Here is a 21,428-nt window from a genome sequence, read left to right as displayed (position 1 = left end):
ACCATATGATATATATTGGGGTGTGGGTGGGACAAGGGGGTCACCAACACGTGGCTGATTCTCCCCTCCATCCCAACATCATGCACAGCAGTAAAAGTTGGGGTAAAGACGAAGGGAGAGGATGTTTGGAATGATGGCATTTGTCTTCTCAAGAAACCATTACGTGTGATGAGCCCTGCTTTCCTGGAGGTGGCCGAACACCTGCCTGCTGATGGCAAATAGTGAACAAATTCCTTGTTTTGTCTTGCTTGCATACACAGCTTTTGCTTTACCTTGTAAACTGTCTCTATCTCAACCCACGAGTTCTCTCACTTTTACCTTTCCGATTCTCTCCCCCGTCCCATCTGGGGAGCGTGGTGGTTAGCTGCCTACCAGGGTTAAAACACAGCAAGCATTAACAGCTTGTCTCTCTCCTGCAGGTTTCTCTCCCTCACTGTAGGTGTTGCACAGCTTCTCAGCTCAGGAAGAGCTTGTAGGAAACTACCTTTAGAAAGCTGAGGAAGTCAAGCTGGTTGATTAAGTCACAAGAAAAGGTATCTTCTACATTCTAGGGACAGAGGATCAATGACAGGTATTGGAAAGGTATTGGAATGGCCTTGGTACAGAGCAGTCAATGTCCTCATCAATTTCAATCTCAAAATGGAGGTTATCCCACCTGCTATCACACAGGAATGCCAAGAGAAACGAACAAAAGGCTCACACTGCAGACAAGACACATGATAGAATGAACCATAGAATCATTAGGGTTGGAAAAGACCTCCAAGACCATCTGGTCCAACCATCCCCCTACCACCAATGTCACCCACTAAACCATGTCCCTAAGCACCACGTCCAACCTCTCCTTGAACACCCCCAGGGATGGTGACTCCATGATAGATTATCACCCCACAGATTTCCTTCTTCCTTACATTTCAAATACCAGCAAGCCACCATGCACTGTAGCACCAAAAAAAAAAAAAAAAATTTCAACAAGATCATCAGGTTTTAAAAGGTAGAATTATAAAGAAAAGAGAGACCAGATATATTTTTGACTGAGGAGGAGTATGCTGTTGAAGATCAGCGGTGATCTGTCTTGTACAGCAGCTACATGGCCAGCTGGTCAGTGGATGACTATAGGTTAGTCAGAGAGCAAACAAACAGCTCTCAGTCAGACAGAATATGAACTGCCTCTTGCCCTAGCCAGAAGAACAGAAATACAGGAAAATTGGGTTATAAGAATTAGGACACTACGAATTCATAAAAAGCAGTTTAAAATGAAGGAGAAAGAAGTAGACAAATAACATATAAGTCAAGAAGTCAAACTGATTTAGTTTTTGGTGTTTATTTAACAGGCTGGTTTAAAAATAAGCATTTTTGCAATTCATTTTAAAATCATAACAGACATATGCTGAGTTCTGATTAACCTTTTAGAATACAGCCAATTAACTAAAGTAAAAAATTAATAAAGCCCTTCAAGTTTTCTACAACATTTTGAAGATCAAACTACTGAGCAAGTATGTCATTAGTAACAGTCCAGAAAACAGTTTACAAAGGTGTTCAGCCAGTTTTTGACAAGAGCAGTCTGTTCATGTCCTCACAGAATATTTCCTTCCTTCTGTTTATTCACCTGTTTCAAAGTAATGACTAGCTTATTCAAACTAAAAGAGGCTTAGGGGACTGCAAAAGCATGGAAATTGCTTTTTCCCTCCATATCTACAAATAGGAACTAGTTTTGAGGAGATAAGCTCCCTGATTTCTGAAACACAGAAAATAAGTAACCAGAAAAAGAAAAAAGATCAATCAACTAATTATTTTTTGAGAGATAAATCTTGCTTTATTTAAATTGAATCCATGTCTGTGTCAAGTATGTTTAGACAAGTTTACTTTTTGTGAAAACAACATGTTTAAGGTAGCTGTAATGACAAATTTTAAGTGCTGAGGGATTGTGCATTAACTGAATTCCAGCTTCCACGAAGCTATACTGAAATGAGTTGAGAAACAAAACCTGATGCTTACCTAGTTATTTACCTACCATGGAAAAATGATAAAAGTGAAGAATATAAACCATTAACTTAACAGGGTTGATTAAAAGGCACAGCCTTAGCATACACACTTCTGGATAACAAAAATAGTTTAAAATGTAACATAGACTATGTTGATTCAGTGTATACTGGTTACTACCCCAAAAGAAGATGAAATAGCTTTAAGGCTTCATATCCGTTAATTTCAATGTATTTACATAAATGATTTACAGCACTTCAGTTTGCATCAGTTTATCTCAGAAACACTGCAGTTCTGACCCCAATTCTTTTCTCAGCACAAACACCTGCTGTCCATTCACCAGCTCAACTCCTACTCCAACTCAGTACAATTTTAATGTCTTTCTCCCTGTTCTACTGTCTGTCACAGCCAGCCATTCAAGCTGCTGTTACAAAGCTCATCCCCTGGTCTCAGGAGCAGCACACTCCGGTACCAAAGAGCACCCTGTGCCTTGATCCCATTACAACACTCACTGAGGCAAGAGTGCTCAGGGGCGCCTGAGCGAGGGGGCCCCAGGGCATGCGGGAAGGGCTCACAGGAGGCAGCGCCCACCAGATCGGCTGGCGGGGTTTGGGTGCACCCCGGGGCGGTGGCAGCCACCACGAGACCTGTGAAGGCTGCAGTGGGGCAGGGACTGTGCAGGGACAGTGCTGCCATGGCTGCTTGTGGCGGCCATTTTAGCCCACTCACAAGGAGCTCCAGTCATGGTATCTGCCCTGCAGAAAGCCATGTTCTCTGTGTCCCCTCGTGGCCTCTCCAGCCACGGGGAGCAATGCGCCTACACAGATAGACATGCGGCCATCCAGGCCCTGGGCTGCAGGGTGTACCTGAGTGATCTGCCAGTGCCTGAGGGGAGCAGCGAGCACAGCTGTGGGAGCTGTGCACAGGCCACATGTGAACTGAGAGTATCAGACAGCTGATACAAACAGATCCAGGAGATTCCTCAAGCACCTTGATGGTAATTTCTAGGTACAGGTGTTAAGGGAGCTGGCTAGGAATGGTGCCGTCCTACATCTGTTTCTTGTGAACAGAGAGGATCTCATGGGTGAAGCAGCAATCAGTGGACATCTTGGTCATAGTAATCATGAAGTAGTCGAGTTTAAAATCTTTGGTGATAGGAAGAAAAATGCCACCAGAACTTCAATCCTGGATCTAGAGATAGCAGACTTCAGGATGCTCAGGGAACTAGTTAGTAAGGTCCCCCAGGAAGCTGCTTTTGAAGATCCTGTGGCCCATCAGTGATGCTGGAGAGCAGCCCTGAAGAAAGGGATCTCAGGGTTTTCGTTGACTGCAAGCTGACCATGAGTCAGCAGTGTGCCTTGGTGGCCAGGAGGGCCAGCTGTGTCCTGGGGTGCATCAAGAAGAGCAATGCTAGCTGGTCAAGGGAAAGGATTGTCCCACTCTACTCTGCATTGGTGTGGTCTCACCTTGAGTACTGTGTGCAGTTCTGGGTGCCACATAAAACTGTTAGAGTGTCCAAAGGAGGGCAACAAAGATGGTAAAGGATCTAGAGCAGAAGATGTATGAGGAATGGCTGAAGTCACTTGGATTGTTCAGCCTGAGGAGGAGGAGACAGAGGGGAACTCATCACGATCTACAACCTCCTCAAGAAGTGGAGTGGAGGGGCAGGCGCTGATCTCTCCTCTCTGGTGATCAGTGATAGGACCAAGGGAATGGCATGAAACTGCAACAGGGGAGGGTCAGGCTGGATGTTAGGAAAAGATGCTTCACCAAGAAGGTGGTCAGGCACTGGAGCAGCCTCTCCAGGGAAGTGGGCACAGCACTGAGCCTGACAGAGTTCAAGAAGCATTTGGACAACGCTGTCAGACACACAATCTGTCAGCTTACAAAGGCAAAATTTCGTCATTTCATCTCTTCAGTTTGCATCCTCTCCAAATAAGTTAGCATGCATGTCACACACAAAAAATAGGCAAGCCATTCTAGCCCAATGTACTGCCTTAAGCAGGTTGCAGAGCCAACTTTACATCTAGATGAGGTCATGCTGGGCCCAGGTATGATCATTCCACAGCATCTTCAGGCACCTGCTCCAATGCTGCATTGCTCTCACACTAAGTAACTTCCTCGCACGTCTAATTCATATTTTCCTAGTTGTAGCCTTAGTTGTATCTTCTATCTTCAGGAAAATCTCCTGCTAATACTTTGTGGCATTTGGAGAATACAATCAACTACATCAATTCTACTTCTGTTGATAGTCTCACTGGAATGATTCTTTTTTAACATTGCGAGGAAATATTTTTATTTTGATATTTATTTCCAATGTCTGTGTGTTTTCCCTTGGCAGTTCAAAATTGTATTTATTTGTTGTATTTTATTTATTTTTTTTTTGTTGTTTAGAAAGTAAGCCTGTTTCACTGGTTAGCTCTGTTGCTGTGGTCACTGAAGAAGATAGTTCAACTGTTTCACTTCGAAGTACAAGGAAGCAACACCTTTAGAAGCTTAGTTGTGAGTAGGGGGGAAAAAAAAAAAAAAGCAAAGGAAAAAAAAAAAAAGGCAGTGTTAACTACATGCCAGCAGAGGGAAACACAGCCTCAAGAAAACAAACTCAAATCTCCTTTGGACATGTTTTTACCTTGTTTTTTACCCAACACATCCATTAAAACTGACTGATTTACCCAGAGATTAATTAGACTTAAAGAAATGTGGTAAGATATATCATCTTGTTTCCTGTATATACTATGTACATCACCAGAAATATATAAAAGTGGTCTTTGATTTGCATTGCTTTTGTTAATATATGACTATGACATCTACAGCTTGATTTTTTTCAAGGTTTTTAAGTGCTTCCCACTCTACGTGAAGTTAATGGATTTAGAATTCATTTGGTAAAATACGATCCTAAGTCAGCATAGTTAGAAGTGACTTCTGTGTGTTGGAATTCACATCTTTCACCTTGAAAGATGTCATTCAAGTATTAGTCACTGCAGCAGTAAGTACATATTTTTGATAAAACCATTTCTGGAAAAAAGAAACAGAAGAAACAGGCATGATATGCAAGCTCTATGAGTACTTCTCCTGCACCAGTTCAGTGCACCTCTGTCCTGAACACTGATGACTGACACCCTTTCTATGCAAAATAGAAGTACAATGTCAGGCAGGTAGATGTTCAGAAAGCCAGTGCTAGATTTTATTAGAAGGGGAGGATTTCTGTTCTTATGGAGGTGTGTTCAGACAGCATGCATCCAAAACACTGGGAGAACTTCTAATTATAATGAGGCAGGTAGGAACTTTAAAAAGTCTTCCAAGAGTGGGTCTGCCTAGGAGTGCGAATTTCAGTTCTCTGAAAGTTCTCACTATCCAGGCTCATAGCATCTGCTTTCAAATCCCTCCAAACCAGCCTACTTCTCGTACTCACTGTTCTAGCTCCTAAGCGTTACATCTGTTAAAGGACACTTATACAAATATTAAAATATATAAATATTAAAATAATTTAATATATATTTAAATAAATATTAAATAATAATTAAAATATGCTGAACTCCTCCAGACAACCAAAGGAAAAACACACACTGTGACCTGCTTGCCAACTCTACACAAACAAAATAATGCAGCATAGCATGCCCCACTCCAGAGGACACTCAATGCAGTGATATTAAACACCAGTCATTTGGGATAAGAGAAAGAGATGGAAATTTAATTAAACTTGATAGTTACAACGATGTAATTTTGCAAGATTTGGATCCCTTAAGAATATATTCTCTTCTTTCCCCTTGACATGTCCAAAGTCAGAGACAGCCTCATCCTAGATGCTATGAGCACCTTCTTTTCTCTCTGAAGTCAGAAGGCGTGGACAAAGTTAAGCACACTGAATCATTCCCCGCAAAGCATCACAAATGAACTCATACTTCTCTCCTGCCTACACTATGCAGAAGAGTTTGTTGCCACTGCACACAGAGAACTGATGTACCTTTGTGAGTTTAGGTCATCTAAAGTGTGTCACCAGAGCATCTTAAGTATTAAATTCCTGTGACTGCATCCCCACTTCTGCTTCTATCATCTTCAGCTGCATGCAGCTCATTGGGAGCTCCCTAAGTGAAAAATAAAATTGTGACAATTCAACCTGGTGAGGGAGGTCACCACCACCCTTTCCCCATGATGTATGTAGGCTGGGAAATGCATTAGCTGCTCAAGAACAGATGTCCATCTTTTAATTATTGGCATGTGGTTTCCCTGCATTCTTCCATCTTGTCTTCTGCTTTGACTGTATGCTTTTGAGTAGGTTCATCTTTTTGTAAAGCCTAGAATACCACACACTCAATGCCACTGTCCTCTAAATAAGTAACTAAATTTCCAAAGAAACACAGCTACTTCTCCTAGTGTAAAGCCCATCAGGAATTCCGTGACGGTGATGATGCAGGAAAGTCTTGCACAAAGGAATATAAACCACAGCACATTAAAACTGAATAGAAAATAAATAAATAAAAAAAAATTGAAACAGAAGTGCTCCCCTTACAACCTTTTAAGTTGTGACAGACACACAGATTTTTGAAAATTAAGAGCCAGTCCTGTAAGAAATTCCAGGAGACCAGCACAGTCAGCTGCATCTAACCAAAGCCATACTCCTTCAATGTTTCCCATATAAGCAAACTGACTCCCTACGACATCTGATGAATTCAGGACCGGGGGGGGCTGTAACAGGAAGTTACACACACCCATGTATCAAAATAGGTGGTTGGACTAAATGATCTTAGAGGCCTTTGCCAACCTCAATGATTCTATGAAAATCTGAAAATTTAGATGCTGAAAATACTTTTCCCTTCCCTCCAGTTACAGGGCCTCTTCTCTTCTCCTGTTTCAGAGTTTGCTTGTTCCAGAATGAAGTCTCATAACTGGGCTGCTATTTTTCATTTTAATTTCTTGGTTACAGACTCAGCTGTTTTCAAAATAAATGCACCATTATTAAAATTGGACTAAGATGAAAGATCACCAAACCAAGCCATGAAAAGATTCAGGCTGAATGATTTTGTAAAGGCGTTCTTCTCTCAGTCTTATCCTCCAAACAGGGCCACAAAAAGTTGTGCTGTATGATATTACAGAGAGAAATAAAGAGATACTCTTCTCTGTTACACAGCTCTGGCCACAGGGCTAGAAAGAAAGGACAAGAGAACTGTGGTGGTTACTTCTTTACTCTGAAAGCCCTAGCTTTGCAACCAGCTCTTTCCTCCACCAAAGATATAACCTCTGCAGCTGGAAGTGATTCTGCCTCTTCCTCCTCCTCTCTCAATTCCACGTTTTCAGAGACAAGCAGTGTCACCACCAGTGTCACAAGCAGAACATGGGTATCTGGGATGCTCGAAAGTCACACCCCATTCTTTTCTCTTGGAAGCTGAAATCAAAACACCACTATATTCTTCTGCGTCTCTTTATCCTGGATCTTCAGAACTGTAGGGAAGAAATGATAATACTTTGGACAGCTCTAACAGCTGCTGTACACTCTCTCTAGGAAGGGAAAGATGGACAGAATGAGGAGGATTTTTTTCTTCATTAGAAATATTCAGAAGCCCTGAAACAAAAAGAGTAAAAAAAAAAAAATAATAATGAAAAAGCTTGAGGAAAAAAAAATGTAGCAGTTGTAACTCTGTCTCTGACAGAAACTCTTTCTAATGGGTTTCAGATGCTTTTGGAGCCCACTACTACTCATCTCAATTCCATAAACTGGGGCAGCAGATCCACAACAGACCGGGACAAACAAATGCAGAAGGCAAAGAACTTGCCTGTACCTCAAACACACACATTTGAAAAGCAAGAAAGAGCGCAGCAGTAACCATTGATCTCACCAACTGGCAGGAAGAAGTACTGTTTATCCTAAGCAATGAAGCATGCCAGCATCTAAGATAAAGTGCATAAGCCAATAAACAGTGCAAGGTCCTGCATCTGGGCCAGGACAATCCTCAGCACAAATACAGGCTGGGCAGAGAATGGATTGAGAGCAGCCATGATGAGGACCTGGGGGTGTTGGTTGATGAAAAGCTCTACATGATCCAGCAGCGTGTGCTTGCAGCCCAGAAAGCCAACTGTATCCTGAGCTGCATCAAAAGAAGCATGGCCAGCAGGTCAAGGGAAGGGATTCTTCCCCTCTGCTCTCCTGAGACCCCACCTGGAGTACTGCATTCGGCTCTGGGGCCCCCAGCACAAAAAGGGTATGGAAGAATTAGAATGAGTGAAGAGGAGGGCCACAAGGATGATCAAGGGGTTGGAGCACCTCTCCTGCGAAGACAGGCTGAGGGCGTTGAGGTTGTTCAGCCTGCAGAAGAGAAGGCTCTGGGGAGACCTTACAGTGGCCTCCCAGTACCTAAAGGGGGCCTGCAGGAGAGCTGGGGAGGGACTCTTTATCAGAGGGCATAGTGATAGGACAAGGAATAAAAAAATTAACTGAAAAACGGTATATTTAGATCAGATATATGAAATAAATTATTCACTATCAGGGTATTTAGACATTGGAAGTGCTTGCCCAGAGACCCTTCCCTGGAGGTGTTCAAGGCCAGGCTGGATGGGGCTTTGGGCAGCCTGGTCTGGGGGGAGGTGTCCCTGCCCATGGCAGGGGGGTTGGAACTGGCTGGGCTTTAAGGTCCCTTCCAACCCAAACCATTCTGTGCTTCCATGATTATTAGCTTGTCTTTTGCTTACTAGCCTGTGCACCAGCAGGCTATACTTGTGGGGTTATAGAAGAGTAAGTACAGAATGGCAGCCGCTCCACCATGTATTACACCTCTGAGGCTTTTGAGGCAACTTTGACATTGTATTGCATGCTTCTCCTTCTCAACATTACCATCCCAACAGAGGAAGTCATCTAACGTAGCATATCTGGAAAAATATTGAAATGATGACAGCGTGGGATGAGAAAGTGGCAGAGAAGATGATTCGATGCGTAATTCCAATCTGATACCTAGAGCCTGGGATAACCTGAAGTACATATATAGTCATAAACCAAGCTGTTCAGAGAGGTAAAGAGTGGGTTGGAGAAGCAATCAAGGTGACAGAGCAAAAGATAAGGAAAACGACCCAGAAAAACAAAAGACAGTGATCAAAACACAGCTGTCTGCTTAGCTCATGCACCACTGGGAATGCAGGCCAGCCAAGTTACAGAGGTTTTCCAGAGCTTATTATAAACATAGTTACAGCCTCTCTCCCTGTATGGCCCTGATACAAACGCGCTCCACCCCAAGACCTCATTACAGTAAGCAGACCCAAGTTTTACAAGGGCTCCATTTCTGTAGCCAGCACAAAACCACAACTCCAGTTAAGAGGAAATGCAAGAAATGCAAAAGGAACCATTTATACCCGGCTTTCCTGTCACAGCACAGGTCAGTAATAACACCATAGGCATATTCTCATGCTGTTTCCACTGTACCGTTTGAGTCAAATAGTAATATTCAAATATTTTATTATGAATATCCAAGTACTATATAATTATTGATACCCAGTATTTATATCCAAAGGATACAAAGGAAATACAAAGAGGAATAAAACTCGACATGTTACTGACACATTCTTGACCATAGCTCTTTAGCAAGAGCCTTTAAGTGAGGTACATGAAGGCTGCCAGGAGATCATCACCTCTCCCCATATTGCTAAATGAGTGCAAGAGCCAGAGACCTATTGATCTTTTCAGTATTAAAGTTTGCTGGCTATTGCTGAGACATTGACTTGAAAGTAGACATCTTCATTAACTTAACATTCTACCTTGTTGAGAACAAGAGATATTTACAAAACTATTCACACAACTAGCACTGGTTTAAGTCTTCACAATGTTTCACTAACAAGAAATTTAAAGAGATACATGCACGATCTATATAACCTTAGCTCTTGTTAGGCAAAATACATAGTAAGAATTCACGTATCCACGTGCATAACTGCCAAAGCCCCAGATTCAAACACACCTTATCTTAATAAAGAATCTCTGATTGGTTGACAGAGGTGCAGTTCTTTCTCTCCAGCAGTCACAAATGCTATCAAGATAGCATAATTTTGCTTTGAAAACCCACAAGACTTGTACTCTCAGGGGCTTAGGTGAACCGATAACATGACTGATAAAACCAAGGCCTGACATTGGGTTTCCAAAGCATTTTAGAATGCTTGGGAATTAAATTGCTGGGGGAAACAAACAAACAAAAAACACAGCCTAGTATGATGGAGAACATCCAATGTGTTTTACTTTTCTGGCTTAGCTGTATCAAATCATAGAGCCATAAAATCACAGAATGGTTTGTCTTGGAAGAGCCAAAAGATCATCCAATTCAAACCCCCCCTTCCATGGGCAGTGATGCCACCCACCACATCAGGTTGCTCAGAGCCTCATCCAATCTGGTCATGAACACCTCCAGGGATGGGGCATCCACAGCTTCTCTGGGCACCCCAGTGTTCCAGTGCATCACCACCCTCTGAGTGAAGAATTTCTTCCTAACCTGTAATCTAAATCTCCCCTCTTTCAGTTTAAGACCTTTCCCTCTTGTCCTACCATTATCTGCCCAAGAAAAAGGTTGCTCTCCATCTTTTTCATAAGCACCCTTTAGGTACTGAAAAGCTGCAATGCGGTCACCCCAGAGCCTTCTCTTCTTCAGGCTGAACAGCTCCAGCTTCCTCAGCCTTTCTTCACAGGAGAGGTGGTCCAGCCCTCTGATCTTCTTCAGGGTACTCCTGTGGACCCACTCTGGGTCCCCCAATCTGTGCTCACGTCTGGGATTGCCCAGACCCAGGTGCAGCACCTTGCACTTTTTGAACCTCATTAGGTTCATATGGACCCCCTTCTCAAGCTTGTCCAGGCCCCTTTGGATGGCATCCCTTCCTCCTGTTGTACTGACTGCACCACTCAGCTTGGTGTCATCTGTGAACTTGCCGAGGGTGCACTTGATCCCCCTGTCTCTGTCATTAATGTCTATGTCAAAGCTGCAAGATCAACAGATTTCTGAAGTTAACCAGCACTTGAAGAAAGGGTAGTTGGTAAAGAAGACATAAAGAAAAACCACACACTCTCATGAATTAGAAGTATTAACTCTTTTATTCAGTTCTCTGTGTTTGTAAGACAGTGGTCATTATGACTGCTAACCCCATGTCTGGACATTTCCCCATTCCACTTTACTTTTGGTCTGTCCCTTCTTCCCTTTACTGTGAAGGGGGCATTACCAAGAGATAAGTGTCCTGATAGGAAGGAAAGCACGCACCCTGCTGATGCAGAAAAACCTAGAGAAAAAAATCATTCAAAGAGTTAGGCTTTTCCCAAAAAACTGTTCATCAAAAATTCAATCAGACATCATAAAAACGATTTCGCTAACTGGCATCTATCTCATTTCCTTGATATCTGCATTACAGGTGCACCAAGGGTGGAGCCATGGGTTATCAAACTCCTCTTCTGACCTAGGAAAAGGCCCTTCCAGTTCAAGGAGTGAGGTACGGCATTCTAAAGGTGAAATCTAGTTCCTGTTACCTTTCCTGCAGGTAGAGGAGTTCAGTCTCTGCAACTGCTGATCCATCAGCTTTTCACAAGCATTACATTCCTGTGGAAATATTTCATGTGGAGGAAAAATTGTATATTAAGTTCAGCAAAGTCAAACTGCAACTTATTTCTGCCTAGTATCTCATGAGATAAGACTTTCATATTTGCCATTTGGTAAACAAACATTTCCATTTAGGCATGCACATGAATTCCTACATCACAACAAATTTGTGCTACTCCTCCCACACACTGCTGTAAGGATAGGTGGGGCAAGTAACTAATATTTCTGTTGTTTCTTTTGCCCTTGTGCTTGTAAGATGGATGGGAAAATATAAACACCAGCTTCTAAAGTGTCCTCCTGAAACTCATAAAATACTATACAATTTTTGTGCTTAATACACAATGCTGATGGACAGACAGGATCCAGGGAATAATATTAGCAGACAGTACTTTGCATAGTAGTAGTAGTGAGGAAGACAAAGTATACACACCTCCTTGGGTAAACCACACTTCTTGTAAACACCAGATATGAAATGTCTGGGATATATTTACAGCTGTACCAACAGTCAATACAACATTCCCATTCCTCACCATCGTATAACTGAAGCAGTCATCTTGACTCCTGGCCTTCCACTACATTGATAAAACTGAATTGAATGGATACCTGTGTATACAGCTTCTGCTCAATCTTCTTTCTGTGCTTCAGGACACCTTCCTGTTTTGTCCATGTAATACTGTTTATTGTATTCACCTGTCCAGATCCTTCCTCCCTAAGATGTAAGTTCTTTATGACACTGATAAACTAAGTATCAAGGAAGCTTAGTAGTGCCATTGCTTCTAGCATAAACAGGAAATATGCTTAGCAAAAATGTGTGACAGGCCAAAGAGGTAGCAACAACTGGGTTACTGTTTTTTCCTCCCACTTTAACATGTGCCATTTTGTACATGAGAGATCATCCCATAAAATTCTGGAAATAGCACATATTCCCCCCAAAATATCAATCTAATAGTGTTTTCTGATTAAAATATTTTACTCCAAAAAATTCCAGTAACCTGTAATAAAACTTCATTCCTATTCCATTCCTGCGTTGAAGTATATTTGAAATTATATTGCAATTTGTCTAAAACAAAAATTCACTCCTTATTTTGTGTATGTCTTAGGTTAAGCCACAGATTAATGTAATATAGTATGGTGGGAAAACACAACTACACTTTCTGGTACCAAATATTCAATATACTGTTTGACAAAGAATTTTGCTACTACTTTAACAATATAAAGACCTGCAAAATTAATGTTAGGCTCGAACTCTGTACTCACTTAGTCATGGTCCAGATTAGCACAGCTGACATTTCTCAGTTAGAGAGCTCTCCAAACCTATTTCCCCTGTTCAACTGTCCTCAGCCTCAAGAACCAGAGACATTTTAGCAGCAAATACTCTTTTAAATAAGGTACATACATGTACAGAAGTACATCAGAGAGTTCTGAATGCAACAAAAGATGTAATTCAATGTATGCAACACTTTCAAAGTCCTTTCTCACATGTTTCTTTACCTCCTCTTATTAATAGATATACCAAAAAGCCTTCTCCCTAGCAACATCGATGGGTGCCCAACTGAGACTGGGCTTTGGATATCACTATCCTGTAGGTAGGTATTTTGACTGCTTATCAATTCTGATTCCTACAGGAATGAACAACCAAATGACATATATAACTCCTTAAACACATTTCCTTCCAAACCAAAACCAAAATCTGTTGCTGAGACGGTGTTATATGTAACTGCATCTACCAATTGCCTCCAAGTAAATAAGTAGACTTAGTAGAAACAGAAATTCACATAAATCTTTTATGAGCCCTTTCTCACCCACAAACTAGGCAGAACTTAATATGCTGATCCACTACTATCCAGACTCTGTACATTGTATTAACACTTGCACTGTTTCTAAATGCAACAAAATATGAAAATGCAGAAACAACCTCAAAATGGTCTTCCTTAAATTCACTGTAAATGTCAACTTTTCTTAAATTCACTGTAAATGTCAACTTTTCTATCAGCCTAACTCATACCCTGCTTCTCCTCCTGAGTGAGGAACTTGTCCTTTCTTCCCTTCACATATACACCTACCCTTCCCAACCCACAGAATAAGAATGGAAAGTATTATTTTTCCATTCTTCATATCCATACCAGATCAGGGTTGCAGAGAACAGTATCGGTTGCTTTACTATGTCATATCTAGTAGAAAAAAAAGAAAAAAAAAACACTTTGTATCAACAGTCACATGTAAAAATGTGGAGGATCTACAAGAAAACTCTAAATCCGTACTTGTCTTACACCCAAAAAATCTTTCCTTAACAGCTGACTGAATCACCTAAAATGGTGGCTCCTGCTAAAAAGGCTTATATACATTTCTATGCCTCTAAGCTTTACCTAAAATGGCTTCCAAACACTGCTGAGAAGAAAAAGCTCAGAGGTTTGGAGACAGATGACCAACTCTTCCTTCCAAAAATTACTGTCATCTAGTCTCAGCACAGTAGCATTTTTAATCCACATGACCATCCATTCTAGTAGGCAAGTACTACAGCTAGTTTCCATATCAACAGCTCTATAATCAGCATTCAGCTCTCTTCCTTGGTATCCAGTCCCCAAAGGCTAGCATGCCTATTGTATATTATGTACAGAAAGTCTGGTGACATTCCTCCCTACAACAAAAATCTGGGAATGCTCAAGATCAGCAAAAGCTGTTTTACTGCCTTCTCTCCATCTCTGATGACAGACTGATATATACTTAGACTCCTTTGCCTCTACTACCAGAAGATACTTTCTCCCTTTCACATCTCTGCTGTCTGACTGGATGTAAAAACTTTCTCTATGGGGCTTCATCAGCTGCATAGACTTTGCTCATTGTTATACTCAATAACTCTTTTCAAATCTCTGTCCAAAATATTTTTCACGTTGTGCATTTGATCTCCCTTTCACTCTGCAGTAACTCAGTTCTGGGATTTAAAGCCTGTGGTCCACATATTACCTCTATAAGCTCTATGAGAACTGAGAAGCTGCTAAGTAAAGCACATCAGTTGTCTGTAGTCCTAGGTGGTACCTGATGTGCACTGGAAACTCTTTGGTAGCCTGAATATCAAAAACTCAGATCCAGCTTAGTTCCCATGTTTAAGTATTCTTTCCAATTTTAGCATGATCATCCCAGATAACTACAGGAAATAGAATTTGTGATTTATCAACTAATGCTTGATAACCGTTCCACATTCAACTGATCCAGATTCAAACTTCCCCACATGCTAGACTGTTCTTCAGTACCTCCATAACCTGGCTCTTCTCTCCCATTTTCTTTTCTTTTCTTTTCTTTTCTTTTCTTTTCTTTTCTTTTCTTTTCTTTTCTTTTCTTTTCTTTTCTTTTCTTTTCTGAAACAGAAGTCATCTTTCTGGATGTCAGCATTTTAATGTCTGGTAGGAGATATAGTTAGAATGGAGGTCTTGTTGTGATGAAACATACTAATACTTGTGCAACAATAATTCTTTATGATGTCTAGATCAGTGGTCTCCAAAGTGGCGTGTACAAAACAGTCCATTAGGGTGCAAAAAGAAACTATTTTTGGTACCATTAATAAATAAAATGAAATACTTTTTAGAATAGAATTTGTTTCATCTTTACCTCATCCTTTCTTTTATTTCTGTGTATGTTTAATAACGTACGTAATAGTACAGTAGTACATGTGCATACTGTATAAATAAATTAATATACATATACTGGGGTGCATGATCAAAATGTTTTACAGGATACACACAGACACACAAAAAATATGGGATAGGGACATGCAATCAAAAATGTGTGAGGCACAGAAGTCCAGATAACTGAAGAGGTAGTTAAAACTACTCACTGTTAGTCATTACATCAGAAACACTAGATTTTACATTTCCCACTGTCTCCCACTTCCATACACAATTTAACATTTGGTCTTTTGAGTATTTTTTCTATCTTGAGATATATGAAATCTCGATAAAGCATACCGTCCTTTACTATCATGGTGTTTCTAAGGCATCTATCATTTAATTTAAGTGGTGCTCTATAAGTATTATTACACAATAACTAATATTTATATGAGATTCACAGAAGAGGAAAATATATCTGCTTTTTGGCTTTTTCTGGTTTAGAGCTCTTAATATCTCCAAATTTCAAACTGACAATATTTGTGTGTCTGACGGCATTTTGCACTTTCATTTTTGTACCTGTAATCAACCTGTTACCTAACATCACATATAAATATTTTATTATTATGTAGAGACATTATTTCTTACATGTGAAATGTAAAGACATTTAAACATCTCAATTAATAAGATATTATTTATGTTGTGATGGGCTAATGACTGGTACACCCACCTGAAAAGCAATTTATCTTCTTTACTTACCAGTTTGGATTTACCAAAATTATTAAATTAAACAAAAAGAGGCCAGGATTCAGAAATGGAAGGGAAAGCCTCAAAGAGTCTTTTTGCACATAGGAAACCTTACACCAGAATTTTGAAAAAATACATCTAGTTCTATCTGAACAAATGTGCACCATTGTGCCCTACTAATCAAAATTAGAATGGTTCAAGGATACAATTTAGACTTAGTGTCAAACCAATTTATTTGTTTAAGGTGGAGCCCTGCTGTTGTCCCTAAATCTCAAATGACCACTATGTACTACATGAGAATTCCGATTTCCTAAGGTGTCATTAGAACATGAAACTGGCTGCTTACTATGTGCAGCTATAAACTCTACCCCTTGGACAAAAACAATGAATGTGGGCAACAGTAAAAGATCTTCATGCTCAAAGGGGGGGCAGGCTTTAGATGCAGAGGAAAAAAGATCTGATAAGAAATGTTAGATATATTTTTACACACATGCAATGTCAGTTACCACCAAGTACAATTGTGATGAACTAAAAAACATTTCAAGAAGAGATAGTACATAAAAGTACATAAAAGAAGTACATAAAAGAACCACCCAAAAGGTAGTATCAGGTAGCAGATGGGCCAAAATGAAGTAGCAAAAATTAGACAAGTTTTTAGTCTGTAACACTGACCATTGTCTGGCAGTGGTCATTTCCTCCCTTCATAACAATAAAAATCTGTAGATAAAAACTGCAGAATGTTCTTCATTTATTACTTCTCTTTTTTTTTTTTTTTAATATGTTAAAACTAACATGTCATGGACAGCATCACTTGGACTGGTCTTCTTGTGGGGCAGATAGATGAATGAACTAGATTAATTCCTTCCAGCCCTAGTTTTCCATATTCTTAAGATGTGGCAATTTTAGTGAAGTTTAAATTTTTAGGGCATATACTGTACCTTACAGAAGCAGAGAGGAAAATGGAACGTTGACTGAAAGGCCAGAATTAGGACATCAGGTAACCAAACAATAAATCAGATAGAACCATGTGTCTACTGCAATATAGCTAGTCTTGTGATGGTTAGAATTCAGTAAATTCAACTCACCATTCAAAAGGACAGTTCAGGGACTCTGCCTCTCTCTTCCGTCCCCATTACTCCAGTTAACATTTTGCAATCCATCTCTCCCAGTACTGTAGGTTTCTCAGGTCACAGTCACATGAGTTTCTTCTGCTGCTGCTGCTGCCACCTACCAGTTTTAATATTCTGTTGCAGCAGAAGGGCATATAGAAGAAGTTCTTGTTCAGCACTTACATAATCACCATCCTTTGTCTAAGATGTCATGGTTTTATTCAAGTTCTACAATGTTTCCCTATACACCAGGCAAAGCACTGGGAGCAATCAACATGAACAAGGAACAACCAATAAGGCTTTGAAAGCTATTCCATAAGCAGGCAGGAGCATAATCTGTAAAAACATCTTTCAAGTAATATTAAAGATTGACTTCTGCAGAATGCAGTAAATTTTGATTAACTCTCCCCCCAAAAGATCTGTTGCAGACACTACACAGAACTAGTACTGTCCTTCTTTCAAGAAAATCTTCAAGTATTACTTCAGAAGTAAGATTGGAGATATTAAACCATGAGACAACGTGAATTTGTTCAACAAATTTGTGGAAAATAAATTCTTTTTTAGACATTACTATGAACCCACTGAGCTATCCCCCAGAAAGACACCCAACCACATGCCTGAGAAGTGTTACACCCATGTTCTATAGCAGCTGATGTACAAAAATTTTACACAAATAAAGGAATAGGCCTGCCCAGTGCTGAGACGCAAGAAGCGGGTGTGTCTGAAAGGCAAAAGCATTAGAAACATAAGTATAACATGTCTGTAAAATTATCTTAAAAGTAAAATTAAAGAAACAAATTATACACTCAATTATACTAGTGAAATTGGATATCACATAGAGATTCCAGGTTTATCTCAGCATAGCTGAGAGAAAAATTTGGCTCCAAAATGATTCCCTCCTACTGTAATCTGAAGCTGCAATTTTGGGTAGCGCTGACAAATTTGCTGCGTCCCAGGAAAACATAAACTGAGAAAAGTACAGTATTTAATGATAATATAGAGGAGTTATTTAAAGTGCGCAGAAGAAAAGATTGAAACAAATGCTAATTCTTTACAGATGTCATGAGAAATAAAATACGGCATCAGGAAACTTGGAAGCCCGTCTGAAGGTTAGCATTCTTCTACTTTGAATAGTATTCCGATTGTCTGATATTTACCACTGTACATAAAATACAGTTTCTCCTCTTCGCACAATATAAAACCTGAAGTTCTCATCAACTTTGAAGTGGTTTGAGACTGAAGGAGAGAGTTTACAGAGAAGGATAACATTTACAGGTATTTAGATCTATTAGTGAGGGCAACATAAATTGCATCCCCCATCCTTTGCTAACAAATAATCAGACCCACAACTTGTTGTTTTGTTTTTATTTTCCTCTGGAACACACATTCTCCCATCTGTCCTCTTCACAGGATCCAGCTCTACTGAATTTTAGTTAATTTAATTTAATTTCCTTAGTACTCGTTTTTATATACCTCTCAGCTCCCAACTGATGCAGTTAAATGTTATGCTCACTTTGCAACTGGAAAGCATTATGTCTTTCAAGAACCTAAGCTAAAATACTACACTTAAAAGCAAACTACCTAAAAGCGATAACAAGGTACAATTAATGTATTACAAAACTCTCTCATATATCTAACATGAGATGACTTTTAACCTGCCCTAATTTTTGTCTCATCTGAGTAAAGAAAAGGACAATAACAGATTTCTTAAAGGTCAGCATGTATAAAGAGGGGATATAAAGAAGAGTAGGATCTAAATATCACTGATAAATAAATCATTCAGAAATTTTCACCAAAATGGACCAACTGGGAAACAGGAAGAAAGGAAGGCAAACAAGTTAGCAAATTTACGAAGGTTACATAAGAGCAGAAAAGAGTCAATTTACCTGACAACAGGTCGGTTTTAGATGTCACCAAACTGCTGCGTTTACCATTCTACCCGCTTGCATTACTGGGGGGAAAAGTTTAGGAAGAAACATTCTCAAGGACTTTTCATAAGTTCTCACTCTTGCCATCAGAAAGGGGAGAAGGGAAGGTTTTCTCTGGATTGTTTGACTTTTTTGGCTCCTGAAAAGTTTTGCAAAGAACAGTAAGAAAGTGCGAACTGTTAGAACACATTTCTGTTAAAAAAAAAAAAGGGGGGGGGAGGGAATAAGTCAAATAAGTTATACAGAATAGAGCAACAACAAAACCCACCCAAAATTCGTGCATCAAATTTCTGTCATCAGTTTAAACAAATAAACAAAACAAAAACTTTTCAACTCAAAGTGGAAACATGAGAGGCTTGGAGACTTCCAACAGCAAGATCCCCCATCAGAATGCTCCGAAAGTCTCCCTCAAAGATTAAGACGTAAAGAAAAAAAAAAAAAGAAAAGCCAGCAAAACACCTGGTTATAAATCCTGCAGTGTTCAGTTTAAAACAAGTCCTAGAACAGTGAAAAAATTAAAAATTAAAAAAGACAGTAGCAACAGAGGTTACCTGTCCGAGCACCTACAATTCCATAGAGAGAACAGGAGTGGGTCGTATGTCTCACACCAGCCATAAAGCCCATAAACCTTCTCAAAAAGAGTGAGCCATGAGAAAGATACTGTACATGGGATTTGTTTCCACAAAGTCTCTCTAATTCTTTAGGGTCCCTTACACATTTAACTGACAAATTTCCACAACAAGGCGGAGAAAAGATTTAGCAAATGTCACATGTGTTGGATTTTGAAGTCCAATGTAACATCTTAAGAAGTATCCTTTGCATTTGACAAACACCGATGTTCCAGAGGTTATGTCCTGAGTAAGTATCACACATGGAAGATAGCCCACGAAGTGGAAGAAAATGCTCCAAGGGTGATCATTAGCAGAACAAAAAGGTCAACAGTCCACACAGGCATCAAGCATTAACCTTCTATTGCATTATGGGTGACATGGTATAACATTCCATAAAAGGATTTTATAAAACACATTAAAGCATTAAATACAAAGCTTAACATACAATTCATATATTGACACAGCAAGACATCAATTATAAGCATATTAAATTTAACAGAAGAAAATCTGCACTGTTACAAAAAAAAAGAAAAAAAATTATCAGATGTAGTTTAAGAAACTTACTGTTGCATATGAGTTTCTAACTGGTTCTTTCAAACATTAAAAAATACAAAAATAATTGTATCACCATCTGATGTATTAATGCTATTATAATCCAGCACTACATTGACCACTTTTTCACCATAAGCTTCCAAACTCAAGTACAGAGGTAGTGTTAGTGCAACTGCAAGAAAGTTTAGCATGTGTTTTTCAGTGTATGAAACTGAAGGAAATACAGCATATAAAGCTGGTATCTGTAAAGTTCACCTTAAATGGGAAATACTGCCTTGTTACAACAGACTAGATTTGGGTGTTGGTGTGGTTTTTTTTGCTTTAAGTGAACACAAGAAACTCCCTTCACACCCCACCCATTCTATACATTTCACTATTTCAAAAGCAATGGATAAATACTGAGTAAATATATCAGACAAGTGTGCCTATTCATACCAGTAAGTCTTCAAGCAAGGTTTTCATATGCAGTATCAACAAGTTACGTACAAACAAACGTACGTGATGTTTCAAATACTGTCTTCTTCCCTGACCACTATGCAAAGACTTAGCTCCAAACTTGCTGGGGAAGCACCTCATCACAAGAGAAACAAACTGTAAGTCTCTCAATCCACTGCTTGTCTTTCAAAAAATCTCGTATTTACTTCACAAATGTTATTACTTTAAGATGTTACCTGGACATGCTGAAAGGGTGATAAGAAATGTAAAGTTCCTGTGCATCATATAATTTCTCCACAAAATAGAATGGAGCCTCAAAAAATATTCAGTTACCTGCTCTCTACTCTAAAAGGTATCTCCTGTGATAGAAATACAGAAGTCCTATTGTACCAACAAGCATTTGCTTACTCTCTGCTGTTATCCTACATGTGCTCAATGTGTGTGACAGCTGAAACGGGATGGGTTGACCTATCAGCCTCTCAAGAAGTGCAGGCACCTACTACTGATAAGAAAAAGGAAAAGAAAAAAAAGGAAAAAAGAAAAAAAGAAAAAAAGAAAAAAAGAAAAAAAGAAAAAAAGGTGGGGGGAAACAGGAAGGGAGAAAAAAAAAAACGAAGAACTAACACCCAAATTCCCCTTAGATAAACACACCAGGGGATAAGAGCCTCTGAAGAGACTGCTCGATGACTAGAAAATTAGGTTTCTTTTGTGTTCTGTGTTTCTGCAACTCTTCACAGAAGTTGAAGACCTTTATATCCTTCAAGTATAACCTGTGCACTTGAAGGCTCAGAAGATCGGAAAATACCTTGACTGCTGAAGCTCCTTTTGTTGCTGGACCACCTGGTCCACTTCTCTTGCTTAACACCAATAGTCAACCTTTCACTTGATTTTAATAATAATATTTAATTCTACA

General features: G+C 39.7%; 1 long non-coding RNA gene across 1 annotated transcript; it reads right to left on the bottom strand.

The window, feature by feature from the left end:
• Positions 1–11,016: 11,016 nt before the first annotated feature.
• LOC137865782 (uncharacterized) lies at positions 11,017–13,479 on the bottom strand. The gene is made up of 2 exons (XR_011102075.1): positions 11,462–13,479; positions 11,017–11,217 (listed from the first exon to the last, which is right to left on the bottom strand). It is a non-coding gene; the product is annotated as an uncharacterized lncRNA (long non-coding RNA).
• Positions 13,480–21,428: the final 7,949 nt, after the last annotated feature.

The sequence above is a fragment of the Anas acuta genome, chromosome 1 (genome assembly GCF_963932015.1).
Source record: "Anas acuta chromosome 1, bAnaAcu1.1, whole genome shotgun sequence".
Taxonomy (NCBI): domain Eukaryota; kingdom Metazoa; phylum Chordata; class Aves; order Anseriformes; family Anatidae; genus Anas; species Anas acuta.
The sequence above is the reverse complement of the archived record's forward strand: the minus strand, read 5'-3'. Positions and strand labels throughout refer to the sequence as shown.